Source organism: Embiotoca jacksoni, unplaced genomic scaffold (genome assembly GCF_022577435.1).
Source record: "Embiotoca jacksoni isolate LCO1_2020_lvr unplaced genomic scaffold, fEmbJac1.0.p SCAF_6, whole genome shotgun sequence".
Taxonomy (NCBI): Eukaryota; Metazoa; Chordata; class Actinopteri; family Embiotocidae; genus Embiotoca; species Embiotoca jacksoni.
Genome location: NW_027185414.1, coordinates 21,947,831 through 21,962,500, shown reverse-complemented (window position 1 = coordinate 21,962,500; position 14,670 = coordinate 21,947,831). Strand labels below are relative to the sequence as shown.

At 41.1% G+C, this 14,670-nt stretch overlaps 1 protein-coding gene across 1 annotated transcript in view; it reads right to left on the bottom strand.

Annotated features, from left to right (window-relative positions):
- The window catches only part of sema6d (semaphorin 6D), a 66,181-nt gene extending 56,213 nt beyond the window's left edge, over window positions 1-9,968 (bottom strand). Inside the window, exon 1 of the mRNA XM_069173474.1 lies at window positions 9,887-9,968. The gene's annotated coding sequence lies outside the window, so the exon portion shown is untranslated. The remainder of the gene's footprint in view (window positions 1-9,886) is intronic.
- Between the last annotated feature and the right edge of the window lie 4,702 nt (window positions 9,969-14,670).

Below are 14,670 nucleotides of genomic sequence, written 5' to 3'. Positions count from 1 at the left end.
CGAGTGTTTTTGAAATTCTCCTACTTTTGCTGTTTTTTTAGTTCTAAACCTTCCTACCTTCATTTCTTTCCTCATTCCTTCCTTCCATCCCCTACTTCCTCAAACATTGCCCTACATGATGAAGTCTGTCCACTCTTGCCAATTTCTCCAAAGCCCAGTAAATATCAATAGCATCTGGGTGATATTTACTGGTGTGGAGAAGATAAATGCCTTGCTCTAAATGCTTCAACCTCATTGCCTCTTGGAGTATTAGTCATGTAAACAACGTCTGCTTATTAATGGTAAAAGCTTTCCCTAATGATCCACACCTCACATGAGTCTGAAATATCAAGTCAGGGCATAAAGAGCAGCCATAGATCATCATAATGAATGATGGGAGGCTGGCGGAAGGCTGTAGGAGGAGGCCTGTCCCGATGCTAATTCACTCTCTATTTCCCTGCCTGATTCATATGCTATTTGGTCATAATACATCAAGGCTGTATGATTCTTCCATTAAAGCAGCAAGCTCTGCCTTCACTTCACCGGAGGTTATTTGTCATCATTATAGGACACTTATGTATTTGGAAGTAATGCCAGATTTCCTTAAAGTCAACTGGGAGGAGATACACAAGTCACTGTATTGCATGCTAAGAAGAAAAAAACACAATCTGACTTCTATTTGCATGTCAAGTTGTTCTGTATCCTGAAGGCAACTCCACTAGGAATGCAAGTAATTTACAAACCTAATCAAATGTGTTCAAAAGAGGCGGTATGTGTCTTTTAACGAGTGTTCTGTTATCTGGCTGACATGATCAGTCCCCTGAGAGAATCCATCAAAGCACTGTTGTCTTTATCACGCTGGTTGGTTTCAAAGAAAATTGGCGTGACTCTAAATTTGTTCTTGACAAATGTTGAGTAATCAAAAGTCAGCCAGCCGTAAATAAGCAAATTCACTTCAATATGCTGTGGCATACTAACTAGCTTCCCTACAATATTGCTCATAATGGGGCGTGATTATTTCTATGGCACCGCTGAATGGTCAATGACAATGATCATAATTTCATAATGAGTCGGACGTGTACCTATGAATTTGTTCTAACTGCTTCTGTTACTTGTTCACCACATCCATGAGCAGGTCGGCTTTAACATGCCCAATTTGTGTAAAACAGCAACCCGTTCATTTCACATCAGCAGGATAATGAAAGTGCCTCAGGGAACAATGGTTAGGGGTCAGGAATGGAGAGTGGTGCATTAACGTTGCTGAAGGAGTGTAACACTATCCGTGATGCAGGTGGATGTGTCTTTCTAGCCTCTTGAAACGGATGATTTGATTCATCAATTAGCTCCGAAGGTTTAGATGGAGTGGCTAATGGATGGGTGACTTAAGTGGTGTTAAAACCATCAGTTGTCGGGTTTTTTTCTTTGAAGCTGCTGAGAGACGACCCAACATGACATGGTGATGAGCATGCAGTGGACATCAAACATGAGAAAAGGTCCATTTTCAATTTCAGTTTCCAGTGAGGTGTTTTAGTGTTGCTACAGTATCAATAGCGTCTGCCTGTGATTGTGCCTCCTTTCTGTTCATTCTCCAACTTGAGAAAAGAAGAAACATTCGATTTTACAGTTGGTTATAAAAGATTGCAAAGCCTTGTGAGACTGACCTGAAAAGAAGGGCGTGAATCGAGATATTGTCTACAGTGGCATAAAGACTTGGCCGTGTCGTAATTTTTTTGTGTTCGGTAGCTGATTCTTTAAAGAAATTGCAAGAAACTCAGGATACCTTAATCTCTGATGGATCCATTTTAGCCCCTTTTCTACTACCGCTATCTCTCCTCGACTCACCTAAACTTGCTTTTGGTACCACGTACTTTTCTGAATTTGGTTTCCCACCTTAGTGATAGTACCCCCTCAATGTCAATGTTGGTGACGATTGGTTCAGCTCGCTTGAAACCTTGTCAGAGATGATACTAAAAATACTCGAGCTGTACCGTCAGTGGAAAATGTTTTTTTTTGACAATTCTTCAAGGATATCCTTTCTTTCATGTCGCCCAACTTCATGGAAGTACAGTAACCAATCATGGAAGTAACGTATATGTCAGGATAAGTGCAGTGCTGCCTTAACAGTGTGTGAGTGTAGGTAAGAGTAATGACGGGGTGTTGGAAGGGTAGTACTGGACAGACAAACCCGTTTGTTAGTGATTGTTTATTGGTCACAGTGTTACGGACACGGCTCCACGTTTCAGATACACTGCTGTTCGGTCCACTGACCCTGTGTCTTTCAACTTGTATGATATAATCAGCATCAGGTCTGTGGGCTGGAGAGCTAAATTGAGCAGACAAAATTAGCTGATGTCTGCTCAGAAATTTACTATATACTCAATGTTGCAAGGGTCAATTTTGCAAATGATGCTCATCTGAGAAATCATCAAATTTAAATTGGCAGTAATAACGGTGAGAAAACATGTTGTGCCTGAAATCTGGTGCACAGAAACAGAAAAACTTTAGAAAATGGACCCCAGTCTGGGTTGTAGAGTTACCAGCATAGTACGCAGCTTGCAATTTGATTCAGTTTTCAGTCTATAGCTCCGTTTTTATCAGCATCATTTGAGCCTGAGTGCATTCTGAAGCGTTTAATTCAAGCAGCCACTGAATACAAGCTATTCAGTCAAAGCTAGGATTCCCACAAGAGCTGACATCTATCCGAGTCGACTGGGTTGTTCCTGCTCATGAGGCCGGCATTTACTGATCAACTGCCCGGCAAATACTTCCAGGCCTGATGACATGAGTGTCATTCATCGTTTCAACTCCGACAAAACCCTGAATCCTGTCCAAGAAGGACGATCTCTCCCAAGAGCCCAGATCAAATCACCCAGTCTCACACATAGTGCATTACTTATGACCAGAGAGCCACTTGACACAGGAGTGGTCAAGATTATTGCTTTATTGGTGGCAAGAGGATGTCATTTGAGATGCAGCACAAGTAGCCAAGCTTTAAAAGCACAGTGGCTCTCAGATTCCCACTTGTAAAAGTGCTATCAGTCCTGTCCAGCCAGCTTCGGCGCCTGTGCTAGCCTTGGCACTGGCACTGGGCTGGAACTGGGCCGTGCCTGGGGCCGACAGCACAAAAAAAACACAGGGACCATATCCTGTGTGGAAATGCAATACCGCTCCCCCATCCCCCACTGTCTGCTTCCCCAGCCAGGGCCTGGATCTTCTCTTGTGAAAAGTGTGATTGGGTGTAAGTGCTGGGGTGTATGCGACTGTTTATGCCACATGAGGACAGTGGGTTTTAGGGGTCACTGCAAGTTGTTGTTGTTGAAAAAGGAGGTCATGTGCCTGCATACCTTCCACCCCTCTTGCTAAATATGGAACGGTTTTATTGTATGTATACATTTTCTCTGTGTGTCACCTGTCTAAAGGACTTTTGTGAAGCTCTCACTGAATGTGTCTTTGCTAAGGTCTCACAGCATGCAGATATGTGGAAAAAGTAGAGCTGAAAGTGATGACACAGGATCACTTTGTTTCACCCTGGAGCCCCAGCCTGACCCAGGGCTGTGTCATAATAATAGCTCTGTGTGACAGCCATACTGGTCCACTCATAGCAAATGCTAGCTGACAGTTGTTCCTGCGTGAGGACTAGCGGGCTCTAGCCGCTGCCGCTGCCGCTGCTGCTGCTGCTGCTTTGCTGCTGCTGGTGGCCTCTCTCCAGCTCTATTGTACTGTAGGCAACAATACAACTGAATGATACTGTGCCAGGGCTGGGGTAGTTGTACACACGTGCTGCTTGGTTACGGCATCAGTATAAAGCTGAGGTTGACGCAAGATGGGGTTCACATCACTATATATATATATATGTACATATATATATATACCATATTGAACCAGAATAGCAAGATCCATGAAGTAACTCTGTGTGGTTTATGTTTCACTCCCACTTTATAGAGTTACCAGTCTAATCAGGTGACATGCTGTGCCAGGTGTGTGGATGCACTACTAATCCCACACCCATACACCCCCTTCAGGAAAAGGGGGAATCCCTAAGCTTCACTGAGTGATCCAGTTCGCTACAGGCTGGCCAGGTCTGCTGGCTTTGACAGGGTCTTTGTTTATAATGGCCATTTTGTGGTTGCAGGGGACATGGGAGGGTCGAGTATCAGGCCGCCTGGCCAAACAGTTGCCCCACTGTTCTCCAGCAGAGAACACACAGAGCAGCCTCAATTAGTTTCTCCAGTAATCTCCCTCCCCTGTCACATGATCCGGGCTGTTTGTAATAACACACAGGGGGCCTGGGCCGGCCCGGTCAGGAAATGAGATGATCCATGGCTGACAGCTTAGACACACAGCAGCCACTTATCTGTTATTACTATGCTGCAAAAACAATCTTAGTCTCCCCTGCGTGTAAGTGTGTGCGCGCTCATGCACACATGTGTTTGCACATGAGGATACAAACAAAATGAAGTATGATATCAGAACAGATCAAAGATCAGATGATTAGCAGTAAAGGCTAATCAGATCTTTATGAGTATCTACATACCGCCTGTATGCACGAGATTGAAACATAGCCACAACTCAGCCTACCAGTCACAACTTGTTGATACCAAGGGTGAGTTCACTATGATGTGGGAGTATGAAGGTTTTATGAGGATTCTGCTGTTAAGGCTTGAACAGTCGTTTCGGTGTAATAGGCCTCTGTGAGCCCACCAGAGGCCCAGCGTCTCAAATCATCAGCATCAACATCACCTGTGTCATGTTCTCTGTCAGTGATGTGGATATTCTGCTCCACCCTGTACTGTATCCATCCCCTCACTGTCCTGCTGAATATGGAGGCACTATCAGTCATTGAACAGGATTGCAAATGATGTCTCAGTGGAGTGTACACACAGATCTCCATAAGAGAGACAGAGAGAGACAGAGAGAGAGAGAGAGAGAGAGAGAGAGAGAGAGAGATACCTCATCTGAAAAGCTCCAGTTCAAAGGCTGAGATTTGGTTCTCTTTGGCTCTTGGCAGAGTCAGAGATCAAAGCTAAACGCTGAGCAACAAATGTGTGTTTCTGTCACTGGCGATTTGTCTGTGTGTTTGATCAGCAGCCTCCCTTATCTCCCTTCCTCACTCTGCTGCTAATATGCAGTAATGGACTGCCTTTCATGAGACAAGAGACGGGGGGTTGATGTGAAGGATGTGACTGAGGTGAATAGAGTTGATGGGAAGACACTTTGCAGACAAATCACACAGATTCCTGAAAACTTTATAGTGCACATACAAGGGCTTCGTCAAGGTTAGGGATGACTCGTGCATCTGGAAAATGATACTGACATTTCTCAATGTCATGTAGCATGCATTTTTTTTGGTATTGAACATTGATTTTCTAATATTTTATGATTGAAATAGAGGTGCATGCCTCCTTCTTACTAATCCCAGATCAGATTCTCTAGCACTCATACCCTCCCTCATCCGCTGTTTCTCTCCCTCCTCCTCTGTCTTATTTAGGACTTTGCATATATTAAGACAGCAAGCAAATAAACCTCCTTCTCTTAGTTATTTGGATAAAAGAAAATCCTGGCTTTGACCTTTTTATGTTCAAATCCATGCGGTGGTTGGTAAAACGAAAACAATTCCCACAGGATTGGCTGAAAGGCTTGTTTATTCTGTCCTGGCTGCCTTTGGTCTGGCAAAGGAGGAAATAGCTTGGCTTTTCCAGTCGCTATGTAAATACTAGAAGAAGTGTGCCACTGTGCCTTAGCGGAAAAAATAGAATGGTGTTTTTACAGTCCATACTGAACTTCAAAAGCACAGCTAATCCACGCTGGCTTCACGAAGAATTAATCACTTTTTTTTTTTTTAAATGGTTTTAAGTTTGAAAGTTTCACTGTTGTTGGATGCAGTATATTTGCTCCGTCTGGGCACAGAAGCTTTTTCACTTTAAGAATAGTGGTGTTTAAAAAAAGTGTCTCCTGGCCAGACAGGCACAATGACTTCCTGCCTCATGTCTGCCCCAAAGCAAAAGTGACACTATCAGTTTCTCCACCTGAGTACTGCCCTCAATGACCCTTGCAATAGCATGATGGGCCTAAGTAGACAGGTTAGATATAGTTATATGAAGATGGGCATTCGTTTTATGACATCCTGTGCAAATGTGCGGTTTTGTGCTTAAGGTAAACAGTTCCTGTAACGATTTGCCCGTGGACTGTTCTTGAAAGCCCCCTGCTGATAAAATGACTCCAGTAAAGAACTGTGTTTAAGATACTAAACCCACAGCCCCTGCTGAGAAATCACCTTTGCGGTCCAAGTCAGGAAAGCTCCAATGACAGCAGCTGGCTGGCTAGAGTGCAGACCGCAGGGTATTGGGACAGTCCACCCCCTTATCCTGCCAGCTCCACCTCACACTGTGCACAGCTGGGCAGGAACTAGATTAATGTTGTTTGTGGGGGCCAGCGTTAAATGAGAGTTCAGTGACTCTGTAGAGGAGGATGGGCTTGTTGTCGTTGAACTAAAGAGGCACTGAAAGGCCACATCTGAATGTGACTGTTGTTTTGTGCAGAGGTCATTGCTAGTTAATTGGAACTCATCATCCTCTCAGAGATATTTTTGTGTCCTCCCTGACAACCATTGAGGTCCTCATCGACATGTTGCAGTTTATAATCTTTGTCATCACAACAGTGTTCCTAAATAAATGCCCTTTGATATTCACACTAGTATGTCTGGTATAATTTTGCAGAATTACACCTAAGTTACACTCCTGGTACAGTTCTTCATTAGCTGTCAATGTGTTGCTGTATTAATAGTTTCTATATTTGTTTAGATGAAAGAACTGGTTGCCTCTTTGATTACAAGAGGGACAGATTAAGTTGTCCTTTTACTTAAATCTTTATTATTTTTTATTTTTGTGGTGCTCAAATTTGTTTTCCCTAGTGCGCTGTACTGCATTTTATCTATGAAATATGCCTTATGAACATATTATTATTGGAGTTCTTGTGTAAGGTACACATGGCAGAGTATTTCCCTTTCATAAGTAAAGTTACATTTTCCTCTCTTGTTTAAATGTTGTTTTAAATGAATGAATGCTCTGAGTCATTTTGTTGCACAATGTGAAAATAGCAGACAAATAAAATGAAGACATGTGATGCACAGGGAAAGCTGTTACAGAGCAGATTACAAATAATGACAGCCGCCTAATGTCTAATCTGGCAGAAGTTAAAAGCAGTGGCAAAAACGGAAAGAAGTATTCGTTTGAGATAGCCTCAGCAGTCAACAACAAAAAAAAATCATAAAGACTTAAATATGTCTGCTGGGAACGGAGACCAGAATTGTGTTCTTCTGTGAATAATGAAGTGTACTTTGGTTTGGTCTTACAGCGAGAGAGAGAGAGAATTAGCTGTTCTTCCTCAGATGCCTTTGTATGAATATGATCTGTAGCGAAACCTTTGCAAAAAAATCTGCTGTAATCACATTGCCCAGTCTGCTCCGAGGTTCAGCGTATTCGTGCCTCTGACGTCTTTGATGGTTGAATCTCACTGTGCTGGGTCTTTTATCAGATTTTGTAGTCAACTAAGTGTCTGGTTCCAGGAGGCAAGGGGACACAGTTAGCGAGAGTCTCAGGGGGGATAGGGTAACAGGTGGGCTGAGTGCCATTCACAAGGGTCAGACAGCACAATGCTAGCATCTCCCTTTGATGCTGATACCATCTTCTGTGTGTCTGCTCAGCCCTGCTCCCCATTTCACTGCTCAGCGACTTTACATCTAGTCGCCTCCGACTATGTCTGCAGAACTGCCCCCGGATCCAATAACACAGCACCACTGTAAGACAATTACCCGCTTTAATAACGGGCGTCATTACACACCCAGTGGATAGAATATGAAATACGAATTCTGAATGCAAGTGTGTGTTTGTGTATATGTGGGAGTTTGAGCAGCATCAAATCCCATCTGCACCCTGGCTGATCATTACAGGACGTCTTTATGAGTTTAGTTTCATTAGAGCCTTTTAAAGTTCTTCTTAATGACAATGTTTAGGTGAGAATCATTTTCATTATGTGAGTGATGACTGGTTTGTCATAGCCTGAATCCCATATTTTATTATGGGCACAGAAAACACTTTAGCCGACTATTTTAAAAGTGGCTTTACATAAAATCCAGGTGTCGTGACTATAGCTTCTTCTGGCAAATGCATTACCAAAAGCAACAAAACAAACCATTCATTACCAAGTTGGAATTTTATAGCTGTAGAACAAGTCATGCATTATCATCGGTTTACTGGACCAGTGCCGACCATCCATAGTGTGCATGGGGCCATAACGTAGAGAAAAGGAATGGCGAGATGGAGAAGGAGCTGATAAGTCATTTATGAGACATAAATTATTAATAAGCACCATGATGGCAGAACAGAGACTGAAAACACACAACGCCATCTGGACTATGAGGATGGTTTGTCAAAACAAAATGGATAAATTAAATTTTGATTAAGTTTATTAGCAGATCTAGATCTAATTTACACAGTCATTTGTTGCTTTTTTTCTAGAGAGTGCTTGGGTTCACAAGACAATGATTAGCATTGTGGAAGTATGGCGCAGATATCGGCATCCGAAGATTCTGAGCCACTTTGTTCAAAGTGTAGTCATTACAATATTATGATAATGTGCTTTACTTTTATTATGTGGTAAACATTTAATGGAGCTGGATTAACTTTATGAGAACAATGATGGAATGAGTACCATCTTTACTAATATTCTTCTTTGGTGCAATAACAACCAAGCCAGCCAGTGAGTTGGTTCACAGTGTATGTTAGTTTATATATGACTAAAGTAATGCTTAAAACGTTGAATTAGTAAATTAATGGTAATCTGTAAACTACTACGGAAAAACAACCAGCCCCATTTTTATGAAATTTGGTGGAAGGGTGTGACATGGGCTGAGGAAGAACCTATTACATTTTAGAGTGGATCCAAATAGACAGGGCATTTTGAATGTCCTATCTATACTGAATGTCATACAAAAAATTCAGTAGATGGCTGGAAAGTTCAATCGTGAAAAATCATAGGGAATGGGGATGGGCGTTTAAATATTCATTGAAAACTACGAGACTATTATTTGGACTGCACCTCATCTTTGTTTATGTTTTTGAAGGAGTTTCACACAAACTGTTTTGATGATTATCTTCATCTTTGCATGTTTTTGGTGTTTGTACCGTTGGATCTAATCTCATAGCGCCACAAATGTTTTACTGGAGCCTGGTAAAAACATGTTTTTTTTCTCCTTAAATTTGTTGGCATTTGGCAAACAGCTTTTAGGTGCATTACTGCCACCGTCTAGCACATTACTGGTGCATTACTACCAGGCGGTGGTAAAAAAAACCAACATGTGAAATAAGACTAAATGATAGTCGCATAAACTGTTAAATATGTTGACCCTGTATCACAATCCACATTCACGGGTACCAGTAATCCTGTAGGTAAGGGATTTACACGTACTTGTTCAAACCTAATACAGCAAGCTGTTGTTATGGAGCACTCAGGGAAAGTGTTTTTTTTAGGGGGAGAACTGGAATCAGTAAAATTTTAACTTTGCAACAGTATTAACAATAATATTTTTCGCAAATTAAGGTACAAATATGGAAATGGAAATAGACATACTGTATATCTTGAAGCTAACTATACTCTTACATCAAAATGTAACTCGTATGCAAAAAATGCCGCTGTATTATTCACATCATTCTAGTTTTACAAATATATCCACACATAATAATTGCAGTCGCACATTCACATATCAAAGAAGGCTTGACCATTGACCTTGGTGAAGGTCTGTGTTCTCCAAGTGCCCTTCTAGTTTCAACCAAGTCAATGGACCTGAGGTAATACATACGGGCCTGGCAGTATCGCTACAGCCTATTGGTTTGTTAAAGGATATCCTTACCTCTACAGTACCAGCTCGGAGCTCATATCATGTCTTGTTGCTTGAGCAGGTGTTTTACTGCTGTAGGAGAGTTGGCACCAACCCAGACATCTAGACAGAAAAAGAAAAAGAGAGACAGAGAGGAAAGTGAGGGATTCTGACATGCACTGGGTCAGAGTAATGCCTAACTGTGATCATCTGTGATGGTATAATCAGAGCTCAGTCAAACTCTACTCAGGCTCCTATATCCCCCGTCTCTCTAACAACTGTGCAGCGCTCTCCCTCTCTCTCTCTCTCTCTGATATGACTGAAACTGGCAATCTGTCTTTAGAGAACCAAGTCTCAACTCCGTCAGAAGAGTCTTTATCATTCCAAGAGTTTCTTTTTTTCAGGCTAATCTACGAGCGCTTTCCCCATTTTAATCTGCGTCTGTGTATGAAGAGTGTCCCACTGGGGCTGCCATACACTAGAAGATTAATGAACCCAATTTGCAAAAGTGACCTTTTGGCTGCTAAAGCACTGTCGCTGCTAAGCCTCTTAATGCCTGCCTTTAAAAAAAAAAAATGTTGTTACAGAGAACAACTCTTCAGATAAGAGCATGGAAAATAACCATATCAGAAGTGAGAGGAGGAGTCTGGATTAAAGTCAAGATGATGTGACCACCATACCAGCTCCCGGAGGACAAGTTTCAGTGGAGAAATGTAGAGTGATCAGAGCATTAAATAACCAAATCAGAAGTTTGGATGATACTGACAAACCCTGTACAAGGCAATGAGTTCACATGTCATTACAAATCCAGGCCAAACATGTCCTTTAAAATGGAAAGGACAAAAATAATGTCAGTGTTGATGTTTACAAAATGTTTAATATTCAAATTCCCTCTTTAAATCAGTTACCTTCATTCAGCATTTTGTTTCTGAATGAATTGACACATTACTTTTGATATGAATTTGAAGAGACATTTAATGTCACTTACATCAGCATTACTTAATGAGTAGTTGCGCTCCATCATTAGGAATGTGTGTGTGTGTGTGTGTGTGTGTGTGTGTGTGTGTGTGTGTGTATCTCCAGTCTCTATATTTACTGACATTCCCTGCTAAAAGAAAATAGTAAAACCTTACATCAGAGAAGACATGGCTCTTTTAAGTATTTATTCTAAGTCTAATTTATTTTGATCTTTGATGAAGTATGTCTTACAGATTAATGTAACTGAAAAGGTAGGAGGATAGTGTCAGTGCTGTTTAATGAGACAACCTATTGTTAGCTGTTAATTATTCAGACACAGACATATGACAACACATTAAGCAAGAGTATAATGCTTTATCAAGGAGGAAGACATAAGGATAAAGGCCCTGCTGATCTGTGATTTTCTTCCCTACTCCATCGAGTTATTCAGCCTGGTATCACGCCAAAGGATGGAATACACCGTCCGTCCATTGGAGGAAACCGTGTCAATGTCATGGTTGCTTTGTTGAGGCGTGAAAAGTACACACATGTATGACTGGAGGAGGATGGGGATGGTTGGATGGAAAAACTATTTCTTGACAGACCAGAGTTTGAGTTTGTGAGACAGCAAAACGTTATGTAAAGTAGTAACATAAAGTAGTAAAGTAAATAAGTTACGTACATAACTGAAAATATTTAACTTCCGTAACATACATCACGTAACTTACGTAACGTCGCTCACTCAAAAATACTTAGTTTAACCTAAACCATGATCTTTTGCTATCACAAACTACATTGTTTTTGGTGGCTAAACCCAAGGCACCTTGCTTTTTACACCATGGCAAAGCAAAACATGAAACTGACATGGTATCCTCCTGTGGCCTGATGGGTATATTACACGCTATGGCGTGATACCAGGTTGAGTAATTTGTCTATTAGCTGTATATCTGAGTTTGATATCAGGATTTTCAGAGCACATGGCACAAGGAGAATGACAGTGTGTACAGTAATGTCAAGTGATGTGCCAGTGGTGATAATGGCTCAGAAATAACTCTTGATGAAGGTTTGAACACAATTTCTCGTGTGGCAATTGAGCTGCAGACATGGAAATTGGTGGAAATCAAACATGTGGAAAAGGGCATATCTTGAAATTTGCATATCACAACCTCAGCTGAGTTGAGCCATTATAATGAAAGATTACTGGCACAAAGCCCAGCCAATTTGTTGTGGACAAAATAATGAAATGGACTGGGTAGCAGACAAAATGGGAGAATTCCAGTTGTGTTTTTTATGTGTCATGCTCTGTTCATCAATCTAAAACCTTTTCAGACTTCATGTCCTGAAATAGAAAAAAAAAAAGTAGATGATTTCCATTCACTTGGAAATGTTGTCCATTCAATGTTCAAAATCGAAAATGCATGTACTGCCTCCACTTTTTGAAGGACCATTTAACTTAAGAATATGGATATTACATTTCTCAGACACAGGCTTCTGAGCATTTGGCACAAAAAAGTGGTGGCACAGGCACTTTGGAGAGGCTTTTTAGCGTGAGCATCTGATATTTCAGGTTGGTTTAAAGGTTTGTAACGAGCAGTCTCAAGCTGTTCTTCCTACCCCTCAGTCCCGCGAGCCATCACTCTCGCTGTGAGGGCATATCCCAGATGCTTTTAGAGGTATTGTAAGTGCAGTAAAATATGATTTAGCTGTGAAGCACAGCTCTAATACTTGAGTCATTTCTCGTATTCCATGCCATATTTATTCCGTTAAAATGAATTAAATGCATTTAAAGGGAGTAAACTGAGCAGTCGGGTGCCTTGCCATGCTCCAAATTATGAGGTAGAGTGATTATTTAGTAGTCCCTCTCTCTGATAGTAAATAGGAGAATTTAAAAGAGGAAGTGGATGGGTTTGTCATTGGCTCTGACATTGGCAAAAAGATTGATTATAGCATCATTCATTTGACACAAATATATGTTTTAAAGCAAATGGGTGAAACATCAGGTGTGTCAGGAATATAGATGAGGGAGCTTTTCGCAGAGACAGTCTGATAGCAGATCTACTGTATACCACAATGATGTGAGATATTTTTATCTCTCTCACTGAGAGCCAGTTGTTTTTACTTTTGAGAATCTCTTCCACTGCCTGTGCATGTACCGGCATACGTGTGTGTGTGTGTGTGTACATGAGTAACCAAATTTTGTCACTGAGGAAAGTCTGGAGATGCAATGCTATGTCATATAACTGAAGCTGGGAGTTGTAGCCCAAATTTGTGAAAGTTATTAAACCACTTTTTTAATGAAATATAGTGCAGTAATAAATAATACCTTCATGCACTGTTAAAAGCACGAAATAAACAAAGAAATGCTACAAAAGTGCAACTATATAGGACAAAAACCCCACTTTAATTAAAAAAAAAAAAGCAGCGTTAGCAAGAATTACAGGCACCATATACTTTCAAGTTAGTTCAGTAAGTTCAAACTGGTGATGATCATCAAGTCTCAAGAATCTAAATTGAACTGTATGAACTAAAAAGGCAGGTTTTATCTTGAATGAAAGAAACAGACAGACCTTTCTTGAACTAAATAAAAAGACTTATTTATCTAATCTTAGCCATAATAAGTCTGATTTATCTAATCTTAACCATACTTACAAATAATCGAATGAGAAATAATTACTGATGTGACGACATTAGTTTTGGTTCTTATGACAACACTGACAGCAAACAGCCACTGCACGCTCATTGCCTCATGGGAAACGTATGTATTTCATTATGCAAGTGTAATTTTATAAATTCTGTAGACTTCAAAATAAAAGTTTCACTTTTTTTCCCCATGCACACCTCTGTGACCCACTCATAGGTATCTGTTTCATGGAAAGACAACTTAATAAAGCTTCTTTTTTATTTAGATTTGTGTTGGAAACAAGTGAAAATTACTCTTTCAATTGTTTTTTGGAGATGAACTGAAATAATTGAAAATATGGTTTATTGACCATGTTTAAGGGCCAAAGCATTGCCTTTCACTTTGTGATACATCAGACAGCACATGTTGAGTATTAGTGCTTTTCAGCTTGTCCATTGCAGTGTGTTTGATTACGATGAGGAAGTAGCATAATGTTTTTTTTTCAACTGGACAAGAGCAGTCTGTTGAGAGTGTGGTCATTGGGTGAGGACATTAGTTACCCCCTCCTCATTCACACAGCGTGCCCACAGGAGCTGAATCCATCTCCTAGCAACCAGCGAAAAGTTTGAGGAAATTCCTGTGTATTGCTTAAAGCAGAAGACGACTCAAACTGTTTAAGTGGAGCAACAGTTTCACACTTTTGAGCAGTCATGTTAGCTGAAGTTTGATTCAAGAAAAGATCCGGTACATCGAGACAGGTGTCTTTTTCTTCTCCTGCCACCCCATGGTCTCTTTTCATAAGGCAATATTCTGCTTTGGGAGATAAACACAGTCTGCGCTCTGCTTGTTATTTAAGTATTTAGCATCTGTCTCTTGATAAGAAAAGCTCAAAACTAATTAATACTATCTGAGAACAGCGTGCAAAAATGCTCCCGTGTCCTCACAGTGTGGGACTTGTTCACAGTGGGGAGGGGGGACGGACAGACAGAAAATTAATTTGAGACAGGAGCACGCAGTGAAACCGGGAGGAGGGGCAAAGACAGACAGAAAGAAAGAGAGGTAGAGAAAGAGTTGAGGGAAGCAGGCAGTCTGGCCCAGGCGGGGTCCCTGGGTTCCCCCCTCAGTTCTCTGTTTACACACAGAGAAATTTCGGACAATTTCACAGCTCCCCTTTCAGTGGTCATTGAAAAGGGACAGATTCCTTCCTGGTTACTCACCCTCTATCCAGTGAGAGTGGTTG